Source organism: Acromyrmex echinatior, chromosome 6, assembly GCF_024713525.1.
Source record: "Acromyrmex echinatior isolate Ae372 chromosome 6, ASM2471352v2, whole genome shotgun sequence".
Classification (NCBI taxonomy): domain Eukaryota; kingdom Metazoa; phylum Arthropoda; class Insecta; order Hymenoptera; family Formicidae; genus Acromyrmex; species Acromyrmex echinatior.
Window position 1 is genome coordinate 1,163,260 of NC_141857.1, and position 13,067 is coordinate 1,176,326.

Below are 13,067 nucleotides of genomic sequence, written 5' to 3' on the forward strand. Positions count from 1 at the left end.
CGTCGATTTATGTCGAAATTATATATATATATATATATATATATATATATAAAATGTTCGATAATTAAGTATCGTTCTTTTATCGTGAGTCAGTGTTAAATAACGTGAGCGCAAATAATTTAGCGAGCGCGCAATTTACGTTTTCGAGCTGATGTCAGTCGCGTTGATGCTATAATGTTTCGTGTTTTACGAGAAATAATCGCGAATGAACATGTAATTGGACCCGTTTTGATTTATTGGCACCGTGGCGAGAAGTTCGCCGTCCGTAATTTATCACAGATTACGCTGTCGGATTTACAAGCCGCTGGCCCTCGGCTTACAAGGTCGTAACAACGTCATAAGAATTTTACATCCAGAGGACGAGATGCGACGGAATAGCTAGCTCGTTTGTTCGGGGACAAGCGACTTCGCGGACATTCCACGCGCCAGTGTGTCTCGGTGCAACCACTTCCGGTGCAACACAGTGCGGTCGCGGCGACCACAGCTTGCGAGTGTTAAGCATAAACAACGTGGAGCTACATGCAATATGACGACATGCATACGTCGGCACTGCCTGCGACGTAATTCGACGTGCTTGAACAGCGTCCACTGAAGTAACATTATGGGAGACGAATGATTAAACAACGAGTGAGAATTTAATTTATTGCAGGTTGAAATATGAAAGAAATATAATGCTCGTAATTGAGAGAACGAAATATTCCAGATCTCGATAGATTTTTAATATAAGCTTGCCATTTTATAGTGCAAATGTATGTAGCGTGCATTTAAAAATTATTTGAAATACCGTGCGTTTATTATGATCGAATTATAATGTACATTTATGTTCGCGAAGGTATAATTTTAAGTATTGTTAGAGAGAAAGGTGATATTATATTATAGCTTTCCATTCACATTTATACAATAACTTTAATAATAATCAATATTTAAGTTAAAAATTTAATAATTACATTTGTCAAAGTGTTGTTCAATCTTAGACTCAAAGTTATAAAATATTTATTACTTAAAACGTTATGTATAAAAGTATAGCGATATTGTATAATAAAGAGAAACAGACCTAATGTAGCCTCTCTACAAAAATAATTTAAAACTTTTCGTTAAAAAAGCACAGTATTTGATTACAAAATTATGTATTTAGAAAAAAAAAATATTACAAAATTTATAAAAAATATATATACGTACACATAACTTCTTCTGATATAGGCTATTTAGTACTGAAAATTTGTATCTATATACAATGTGGACTATAAATTAGCAGTTACAATCGATTTATTGTATAATTATTTTTACATGAAAACTTCGAAAAAGAGAGTAAAAAAAATCAGCATTTAAGAAAGTGTCAACTTTGCTCGAAATACGTTCAGTTAAATTAAATACTAAATAATGAACAACACACTCAAATGCATATATATTTGTGTGATAATACTTTCGAAAAGAAGAATAGATAATACTTTCGAAAAGAAGAAGCATGTATAATTAAATGTTAAAATGAACTTTGAAATCATTCCTATGTTATAATAAACATCAGTTATTATGTATATTGACATAACAAAGATATGATATAAAGAGGCTATTAAATAAATGATTCCATAAATGATTATTGGAATTCGCTAATATTAAAAGAGGCCATCATATCTAAAAGCTATAATATCACCTTTTCCTTTAATGTTTTAATTGTACATATTTTATGTAATTTTCGAATGTTACAAATAATAAAATATTACACAAATCTCGCAATTATTATGCTACAGAGCTTAAATAATAAAATACCATTTATTCAATAGCATATAATATTATATAAAATGAATGGTTTGATATAATTAATAATCAGCAATTCCTCACGTAGATATTATTTACAATCCATCTGTGAAAAGTACGTCTGAATTACTCATAACGGGATAATTAACAATCATATAATGAGTGGGCTGGATTTTATCAAATTTATTATGTCTACCAAATTTGTAGAGACTGTTCTGCACTAAGAACTTCAATTGGATATGTACACTTCTACTGTATATTTCTCTATTCGTAAATAGTAATAATTTATGTAGAAGCAGAATAAGAAAAAAGAAGTAAACAATTCTTATCTAAATTAAATTATCAATACATGGAAAGAATGATTTAAAATTGATTTGAAATATTTAAAATTTAGCTAAATAAAGAAAATAATTTTGTTGGACTATAAAAATATGTAGAGCGCTCAAGCTGGTTCCTAGAATATCAAAATTTTTTGCAATATTGTTCATCATGCTTGAGTTTTCTATGTAAATATTTTAATAGTCCAACAAAATTGTTTTCAAATCCGTATGTAGCTAAATTTTTAGATATTCCAACAAAATTCCTTCCGTATAAAATATCAAAAATCAAATATCAAATATCATATTTTTTCTCTCATTGCATTATCTTTTTCTTTTCATTATCCATTTGTCCTACCAAACGTTAGAACTGTTTCGATTAATTTAAATGTAATTATTTCCTGATTTATTGAAATGGAAATATATTTTTCCTTTCTATTTAAAAGCATATATTGTAATTTGCCATTCTCAAATATTCATCAAATGGTCGAAGATCAGAAAGGTTGGTGATGTGTTGCATTTATGCAATTTGAGACTTCGATATATCGCGGTTGGTACTGTCAAAATGTCATTGGGCGTAAATTTAAAAAAGCCATCGAAAGCGGACGCAGTAACATGGAAGAAATGCTCGGGGCTGAGAACTGTAAGACATACGAAGCGACAAAAAAAGGAAAGAAATAAAATTCGTAGGATGAAATTAGCCGAACAATGAACGAATCGTCGGTGCATATACTCCAATTACGTGCAGCCGAACATGGCTTCGGGGTATGCAGAATTTCACGCGCTCAGGTATGTCTAATGCGCATATATCCTACGCGAGTTCCATTGGACGACAAAAAACATGGGCACATACGAACTCGGATAATTATCCCGTGTTGCATTGTTATGCAACTGCATTAGGATACCGATAATCACGACGTACCATGTATTTGCAGAAATAGATCCTATATTTTGCGAACATAGATAAATAAGATATAGTTATTAAATATTTTTAAAAAATTACTGTATAAAATAGTAAATTACGCATAAATATTTAAGACTATATAACATAAGTATTATATTTAAAAATATATAATATTAATAAAGGAGAAGATGGTATATATAATATATATATATATATATATATATATATATATATTATGGCACCTCAATTACTTACATTTTACACAATAACTTTGTTAATAATCAATATTTAAGTTTAAAACTTGATAATTGCATTTGTTAAAATGTTGTTGAATCGATTCTAGAGACTCAAAGTTACGAAATATTTATTACTTAGAATATTATTAATAAAAAATGTGGCGACATTATATAATGATTCGAAGAAAAAAATAGGTGATCTTTCACAAAAATAGTCAGTTTTGTTTAAAAAACAGTATTTAGTTATAAAATTAACAAAAAAGTAAAACATTTTAAAATATATACAAAAATGAATGTATAGCCACATAATTTCTGCATATAAGATGCTTAGTACTAAATGTCTCAGTATTAAAAATAATATATGTAATATAAACTACAGATTAATAGTAGAGCTACAATCGATTATTAAATAATTATTTTGATATAAAAATCTCAAAAAAGAGGTCGTGAGTACTCATAGAGGGTCACATCAGCAAAATGCTATGCTATTGTTTAAATTTGCAAAACTCAAAATATATACAGTCAAATAAAATATTAAATAGTAAATAACACACTCAAAAATACATATATTTATGTGATAATACACTCAAATTAAAAAAAAAAGAGGAAATAAGTGTAATTAAATGCTAAAATGTCCTCAGAAACGTTTCGAAATACTTGATTAAAAATGCGTTATGATAAATGCTAGCTGTTAAGTATTGATATATTAGTGTGTCATGATGTAACAACGAGCTGCTGAACAAATAATTTCAAAAGTAATCATCAGGATTCGCTGAATATAATAGCGGAGTTATTAAGGGAAGCCACAATATATACATTAGCCATAATGCTACCTTCTTTTCTAATAATATATTTCTAATGTATCTCTCTCTTTAAATTCAATTCAAAGAACACATTTGAAAACATATATAATAAAAGACAATCTATTTAGAAAAATTATTATTATATCTAGTGTTTTTAAATAAATTAAATAATGCTTTTTATATCCTCAATTTTATTTTCTATGAAATATTTTTGGAGAATTATATTAGAGATATAAAAAAATGTAATCGATTATCATTACTACAGATTTATAAATACTTATGTGTAGATTAAAGTTTTATATTTATATAAGAAATTTTGCTTGCACGAAAAGTTTATTATGTCGTTATGCTATATATGACAGAAAAATTCTACTAGTAACGATAAAAATGAGATTATTCAATAGCGTGTAGTTTTAGAACATAACCTTAGGCCATGTCAAACTTCCTATGTGTACAGCTGTATTAACATGAAAATGAATTTTCCGCACGTGAGTTTCGTACATGCAAACAGTAGCCACAGATATTAACAAGCATGAAAAGCCCGCGGCATGACATGTGACACAATGTGCGTGTGATAAAAGAATTTCGTGTTATAAGGGCGGCAAATACATAAGGAGTTTTTGCAATATCCTTTATTCAAATACGATGAATGCTAAAGTCAGGTTATCTTCTTTTTAACAACTAATTAAGAAAAGAATAACATAACTTTAGCATTTACCGTATCTGGATTCACGTTATCGCAAAAAACTCCCTAATATTGCCAACATCGTAATAATTTCGCGTATCGGTTTGGGCTGACGGAATTTTGTTATCGCGTTGCTTCTCACCATGGTCGGGAAGAAACGAGAAAAATTACGTTTGCACGACCTCATCGTGGCGGAGTTCAGTTACCTAAATTACCTTCGAGCCTCGATTGGAAGGGCAGGTAAATCATTGTCATTATAACATCGTTGCGGAATTGCATTTTGAGAATATTATCTAAAACGTTTTCTTTTCACAACATAATATTTTTCAGTATATTAATTTCCTTCATCTTGCACCTTTTACTATGAATTCGGAAGGATAAACGCGCTAATTACATGCGATTCCTGAAACTCGGATTAATCCAGAGTAGAACGCGGTACCTTCGTACATATACGCGTGCTCCAGCAATATCACGCACGCAGCGTACGCATGAATGGTAAGTGCGCTCTTTAGATGTAACGTAATCACGAAATTGCATGCCTGACGACGATAGAGAATGCAAGAAACCGACGAAATCTCCATATTAAAGCAAAATCAATTACTTCTTAATGATTATTATTTTAGTGTAATGGAATATGTAATTTTGAAAATTAAGAAGAAGAAAGAAAAGGATTTTCTCAAAAATATTACATGAAGAGTAGAACGAATTTATTTGAAGCAGAAAAGATCAATTAAAGTTTAATCAAAGCGGGTTGGTGTCTAATAATATTTTTGTGCGAATTTTATGAAACTGAATTCCTAGTCCAAGCTAACTGCGTGCCGATTATTGATCGGTCTCGAAACATAATCCTAAATAAAAAGTAGAATAAGTAATAACACAAATTAACAAATTTAATATTACTGATGTTAATGGGCATTAGAGTTCGACCGAAATTTTGGTTTTGGTTTCGATTTTGGTCGGTTTTAATAAAAAATTAGAGTTTCAGTTTGATTTCGGTTTCGGTCGGAATTAAGAGAAAATTTTGATAGATGAATCGAAACTGTACAAGTTACAATACCTCAAGGAGCGTTTAAAAAACAACTGTTTAATTTTAATTATTAATTCGTTGTTTAAATTTAAAATAATTTGAGTGCAACAAATTTTGATGTGATCCTAACTGATAATAACTGTGATTTGATTTCTTTAAAAGTTGAAAATGCAAATATTGTTATATTGTAGATATTTTAATAAAATCTTGTTTTCTAAAGAGTACATAAAGTCATGATTTCTGAAAATTATACGATTTCCGTAAAATTAATCTAAAAATGTCGATTTCGACTTCGGTCGAAAAAAAATATGATTCCGTTAGCTTCTCTCTCTCTCTCTCTCTCCTCTCTCTCTCTCTCTCTCTCTCTCTCTCTCTCTCTCTCTCTCTCAGTAAGATTTATCTAAGTTTCGGTTTCGATTTTGTTATCAGCTGAAATTGAATGACCAAATATTCGTTTTCGGTTTCGAGGTCAAAATGTGATTTCGGTCAGATTCTAATGGACATTTTTAAAGTACTGTAGAGAATTTATTGCAAAAAAACATCACTGAAATTCGAATCTAGATCTCCCTTATTCCATGCGGACGTCTCAGTTCGACTACCGAAGCATATTGTGAATTAATCGATTAATCAATTTTTTTTTAACTCACTTTAAATATTATGAATACGCTCGGCCCGCAATACACAAATGTTTTTCTATGATACATAACTTTAATTCCATTAAAATCGTAAACCGAAATAAATTGATTGCCTAAACGAACGAGATCGCGTTTATGTCAATTGTCTACAAATTTGGTAACATTGTTTACAGGCGCGCTGTGTAAGCGGCAAGCGTTGGCTTTAAAGTGATTTTCGATATCGTTAATACCTTCAATACATCCTGATGTAACTTGATTTCGTTACTCCGCGTAAATCCCGTGCAACGAGCCGGCCGATGGTATCGGCGTGTAGTTCGATTTTCGTGACACTTCATTAATTACCGAAGCGCGTTTACCATGTAATTTAATTAATGTCCGCCAGTGTCACGCGGACCGGATGGCGCGGGCGGGAGAAACGAGCTCGCAGTTAATACACGAACTGTTCGCCGTCGCATTTTTTACGGAAGAGACGCTGCATTACGTTAATTGAAACTCGCCAACGGCGCTTGTGCCGCGATCTTGCGAGCTTGTAATTTTACAAGTGCGCGGCGACCGTTTCTTTCCTTCCCCTCCCCTCCCCAGACATAGTTACGTCATTAACTCTTTCTACCGATGCTGCATTATTTGTCTTGCCTCTTTGCTGCATTTTCTGTGCAACGTGTATACCCTTCTTATATTCTTATTCTTATTTTATACAACTTGAAGTTAAATTTTAAATTACGAATGAGGTTTCACTTATATAACATTAAAAATAAGAAAAAAGGATCAATCAAAAATTTTTTGCTGAATAGAAATTTGGCTGAAGAGACGTAGAGACTTTGTATTCGTTTGAAAGGGGATAGTTGAGAGAAAAAAAAATGTCGTTTACTTTGTTTAACTAATCGGTTCAAGTTAAACGATGTTTGAGTGAAAAGTGCATACACCTTGCAGCAATCTAATACCTCAAAGAAAGGTATGCAAGCTGGTGATGGCTTGCCGACAAGAAAATCCCGCAGTCAGGATAACACACGGTTACAGCCAATAGCACGCGTGGAGAACAACGGCTTGCGGCCTAACGCAGGAAGGTTGCACCATGGATAGGGTAGGTAGATAGGTGACTGAGGATGGGAAGTACAAAAGCTTTCAAGCTTCCACCGTCCTCTGTTACCTCCGTTTTACGTACACACGTACAACCTGTGCGCTTGGATAGCGTGGCAAGGCCGTCTCGAATAGGCAGGAATCCGCCCTAACTTTATGCGGCTCTTATTAAATTCCAGCCAACGAGAATCGTTGAGAACGACACGCTAGGCGCACCATTATTTTACGCTTGCACCCTCCATCGTTCATGCGATGTTCGCGCGAAAGATTCACTTCGACTGTCGCGTCGCGACGTTAATTGGTGCGAAGATAAAGGATAATTAGTTTTTGTTACGGCAGTTGCATTAGATGGGATTAATTTATAATGGAGGTAGTGGCCTTTTCAAATTGCAACAATATACGAGTGCTCGTTTTCAATTAAGAATAGGAACGATAAAATGTGATCAAACGTATAACAATGTCGAAGAAGAAGTAGTCATTACGGTTTTGTTGTCAGATTGGGTAACCTGTTGAATGCACTTGAAATACAGTCTTTTGTTTACGCAAAGACTTCTACATGCTCTGATAACAGGCACGAAAATTGTTGACAATTACATGAAGATAGTCAGCATTGATAAGAGTATTGAGAATAACGTTTTAATTGTATGTATATAATGAACATAGGAATACCTATAGCATGCAGTGTGCATGCGTTCATGCAAAATAATCATACAATTCATGAAAAATAATTCATGAAAAATAATCATACAATTACGAAAATATTAGGTGTTGGAATTAATTCGTAGCGTTTTACAAGTGATGGGAAGTACTTTCATTAATGTATTTTTTAATGCTCATGTGAAATAAATAACATTCTTTCATTAAAAACGCTACGAATTAATTCCAACACCTAATATAATTTTTGTAAGCATTTTGAATCCATTATTTAATTAGATATAAAACAATCATGTATTATCTAAAATAAAAATTTTAAAGTATTATTTAAATTTTATACAAATCTATTTTTGCTAAGATCTTTAGAGAATATAAATAATTATTTTAGAATTATATATTTTATAAAAAAATGTATAATTATTTTAGATAATACATAATTATCTTATATCTATAATTAAATAATGGGTTCAAAATTCAATGCTTACAAAAATTATATTTTCATAATTGTATGATTATTTTTCAGCAAACTGCATGCGTTTATATAGCAATTATTTTCTTAGTAAAAATAAATTTGTATAAAATTTTAAAGTATTATTTAAATTTTATACACATTTATTTTTGCTAAGATCTTTAGAGAATATATATAATTATTTTAGAAAAAATATATAATTATTTTATCTCTCTCTCTAAACTTTAAATAACTCTCCTTTTATCTAAATTATGTAAAAGGAGAATTACTTAAAAATTACATCTGTAACAAATAAATTAAAATCCAAATTAAAACTGAGTAAAAAAATAACTAATAATTATTACTTTAAAAAATAATTGCTATATGAACGCATGCAGTTTGCTGAAAAACAATCATACAATTTTGAAAATATAATTTTTGTAAGCATTGAATTTTGAACCCATTATTTAATTAGATATAAAACAATTATATATTATCTAAAATAATTATACATTTTTTTATAAAGTATATAATTCCAAAATAATTCTAAAATATATAATTCTAAAATAATTATATATAATATATTCTTTTTAAAGATCTCTCTTAATAAAAATAAATTTGTTTAAAATTTTAAAATATTTAAATTTTATACAAATTTATTTTTGCTAAAATTTTCTTTAGAGAATATATATAATTATTTTAGAAAAAATATAGTACTTTATCTCTCTAAATTTTTAATAACTCTCCTTTTATCTAAAATCTAAATTATGTAAAAAGAGAGTTACTTAAAAATTACTTAAAAATTTTATACAAATTTAGTTTCGCTAAGATCTTCTTTAAAAAATATATATACAATAATTATTTTAGAGAATATATAATTACCTTAGAGAATGTATAATTATTTTATAGAATTACTTTATATAATTATTTTATAGAATATACAATTATTTAAATCATTTTATTTAACAATGATTTAAAAATAATCATTTTTAAATTATTGTCAAATAAAATGATTTAAAAACTAGCGAAAAAAGATTAATATTACACAAATAAAAAATAATATTTACCGCCAGGTTGCTCCATCAGTGCCCGATGTCTCTCCCAGACCTCCACCTCCTCTCAGAATATGCACAGGACACTCGCGTAAAACACTCGCGAATACACTGTAATCGCGCACGGACTATAACTTGAGTCCAATAATTAGAACGGCACTCGCGAAACGCGCGACGCGACGAACCGGCTACGGTTCGTTCATTTTCAAGTAAATCGGCGACGTTAGCTTCCCCGTTGGATTTTTACACGAAGAGAATGATTTTACTCAATATCTAAAAATTTATCTAGATATATACATTCAGACATATCCGAAAACTTTTAGATATTTGAGAAAAATCATTCTTTTCGTGTAAAATATCCTCTGGGTATTGAGCCCCCTCACCACGTCAAGGTGTACTCGTGAGAGGGAAGATAATCTGAAAAATGTAATAAATAGCTATATTACTATGCTATTATTGCAATCGGTTATCATTGCGAAAAAGTCAAAGCAGATAAAAGGGCTGAATCTTTTATTTATTCATAGATAATGTCTGTAAGATATGATTAGAATCTATAAAATAGGCTATATAGATTAATAAAAGGAAGAAATGTTTCTTTTATTAATTGTTCCAAAGTTACGGTTAATTTTTTAACAAAAGATGCACAAAAACAAAAATTAATTAAATTATTAAACTGTATTAATTGTATTGAAAGCAGGAATTGCGACTTTTTTGCATGAGTGTATTCGTATCAACGTTGCTTTTCTATAACTCGTGTGATACCATTCGTACAAACAAGTAGCCATGTCGCTGCTCTTTTTCACATTCCTTTTTGAAATATATAATAATCGCAAAAAGTGCTAGGTATAATACGAAATGTTGTATTTTATGAATATTCACATAATACGATTACTGGTATGAATAATTATTCATAAAGTATAATACAACGTTTCGTATTGTATTAGACATTCTTCGCGAAAAAGATTTCAAAAAGTAATGTGAAAAAAAGTCGCGACACGGCTACGTTGTTTGTACGAGCTTCGGTAAGGGAATAATAACTGCGCGATAACTAGGCGTAAACATGACGCGCCATTCCGTGCCACCTCGTCCCATCCCCAACCGAAGGTCACGCGCCAACCGTCTAACTGTCGAAATACCAATGTTAACGCCTATTACAAAATCAGTAAAATAATCTATTCACAATAATCTATTACGTTTTAATATTCTTCGATGAATATTATACGATGCTTTATTGTATGTATTGTACGATTTACGTTTTATTTCGTTACGCACACAACTCATCTATATTTTAGGCCGGTATTCATAGTCAGGGCTTATATTCTTAAGTATAATTTTAAGAAGTCACGAATCAGAGATCCGTATTAACATCGTAAGACATTACTTAAGACAGTCTTGAAATAAGAACGGACTATGAATATAGCGCCCTTAAATATCTAATTAATATATCTGTAAATGTGTAATATATGATATTTCTATTTATATCCATTATTATATTTAGTCCAAATTGTTTCATAATTCAAAAAATGTTTGCGTTTATCTTTACTTAAAGAATGTATATTATTAATCTTATTATTAATCTTTATTTGAACGTAAATCGTCAAAGAAAGTAATAAAGATTGAGATATAACTCTGGTACACACCTTAGTTTTGAGCAATATTACTATTTGAGCATCCTGATGTAATTAATTATCAGTTCGCGTTCGTGAATCTCTAATTTTCGTAGATTAATGCGCGAGCGCCTCACGCCACACGTCCGTCTTGCTGCGAAGTCGTCGAACGAAAAGGATGACGATCGACCACCGCGCTGCGCCCCCCCCTTCGCCATCGCCTCGCGACCCACCGCTTTTCGTCGCTCGCGACCCCCTTCCCCCCCCCCCCCCGAGCTTTTCGCCGGGTGCATTTATAGCCTATTTAGGCGTTTGAAAAATATTGAACGGTTAGTACAATTATTCAAGTATTTTATATGATTTTGACAAACGGATATCGCTGTACATTTCGCGTTTTGCTTTGTGGCATCTCGGGCACAATCCTATATTACTTGCATGGTTCTCTTAAACGAATTATCGCGTGAGATATTTTTGATATTTTCAATAATTCTCAATTTTCATAATTCTTTTTAATGATTCATTCTTCAATAAAGATTGATAAAATATTATATATATGTTCTTTATATAAAGATAAATGCAAATTTTCCTAATATCGTGAAACAATTTGTGCCGAATACAGCTTTAGCTAAGAGTAGTAAACATCTTCTTAATCATTATTTAATTTTTCAGTTATTCATACTAGTAATAAATTAATTTAAGACACTATTACTATTGCAAATTATCCGTGTTTCGGAAATTCTTTCTTAAACTTACGTCGATAATGGCTCGACAAAATAACATATCAATTATTTAAAATAAAAAATATAAATTAAGTTCCAGAAATACTTATTTAAAATATAAAATTGTAGGAATCTGTAAAAAGAACAGGTACGAAAAACTTGTTTAAAATAAAAGGTATAAAAATAGGTTCCGGAAACTTATATAAAATATTAAATAAGAAATAAGTCAGAAGTGTATAGTTATTTAAAATAATGAATTAATACTAAATAATGCTTTTAATTCTTTTATTTAAATTACATACATTAATTTTCGTCGCTTTTGCAAGTAAATGAAAATTATTAAACGGTTCTTGTAAAGAAAGTATTTGTAAAGTTGGATATTTATAACAAATTGTATATAAATTGTTATAACTAAATATAATTAACAAAATAAGGAAACTGTATTTTTTTATACAAAAATGTAAAACTGAAGCAAAAATATTTAAAGGATAAATATGTTTCAATATCTTAAAATTGACATTCAAAACATTTTATAATTGGAATAATGTACATGTTTAAAAACATATGTTATTATATATATTATATATGAAATATATTATATATTAGGTGTTGGAATTAATTCGTAGCGTTTTACAAGTGATGGGAAGTACTTTCATTAATGTATTTTTTAATGCTCATGTGAAATAAATAACATTTTTTCATTAAAAACGCTACGAATTAATTCCAACACCTAATACAATTTGTTATAAATATCCAACTTTACAAATACTTTCTAAAGATGTCAAAATGTACGTAAGAACCGTTTAATAATTTTCATTTACTTGTAAAAGCGACGAAAATTAATGTATGTAATTTAAATAAAAGAATTAAAAGCATTATTTAGTATTAATTCATTATTTTAAATAACTATACACTTCTGACTTATTTCTTATTTAATATTTTATATAAGTTTCCGGAACCTATTTTTATACCTTTTATTTTAAACAAGTTTTTCGTACCTGTTCTTTTTACAGATTCCTACAATTTTATATTTTAAATAAGTATTTCTGGAACTTAATTTATATTTTATATTTTAAATAATTGATATGTTATTTTGTCGAGCCATTATCGACGTAAGTTTAAGAAAGAATTTCCGAAACACGGATAAT

At 29.8% G+C, this 13,067-nt stretch overlaps 1 protein-coding gene across 15 annotated transcripts in view; it reads right to left on the minus strand.

Annotated features, from left to right (window-relative positions):
* Positions 1–13,067, minus strand: part of LOC105143170 (uncharacterized) — a 440,192-nt gene that overhangs the window by 59,410 nt on the left and 367,715 nt on the right. The gene's annotated exons all lie outside the window — the stretch shown is intronic.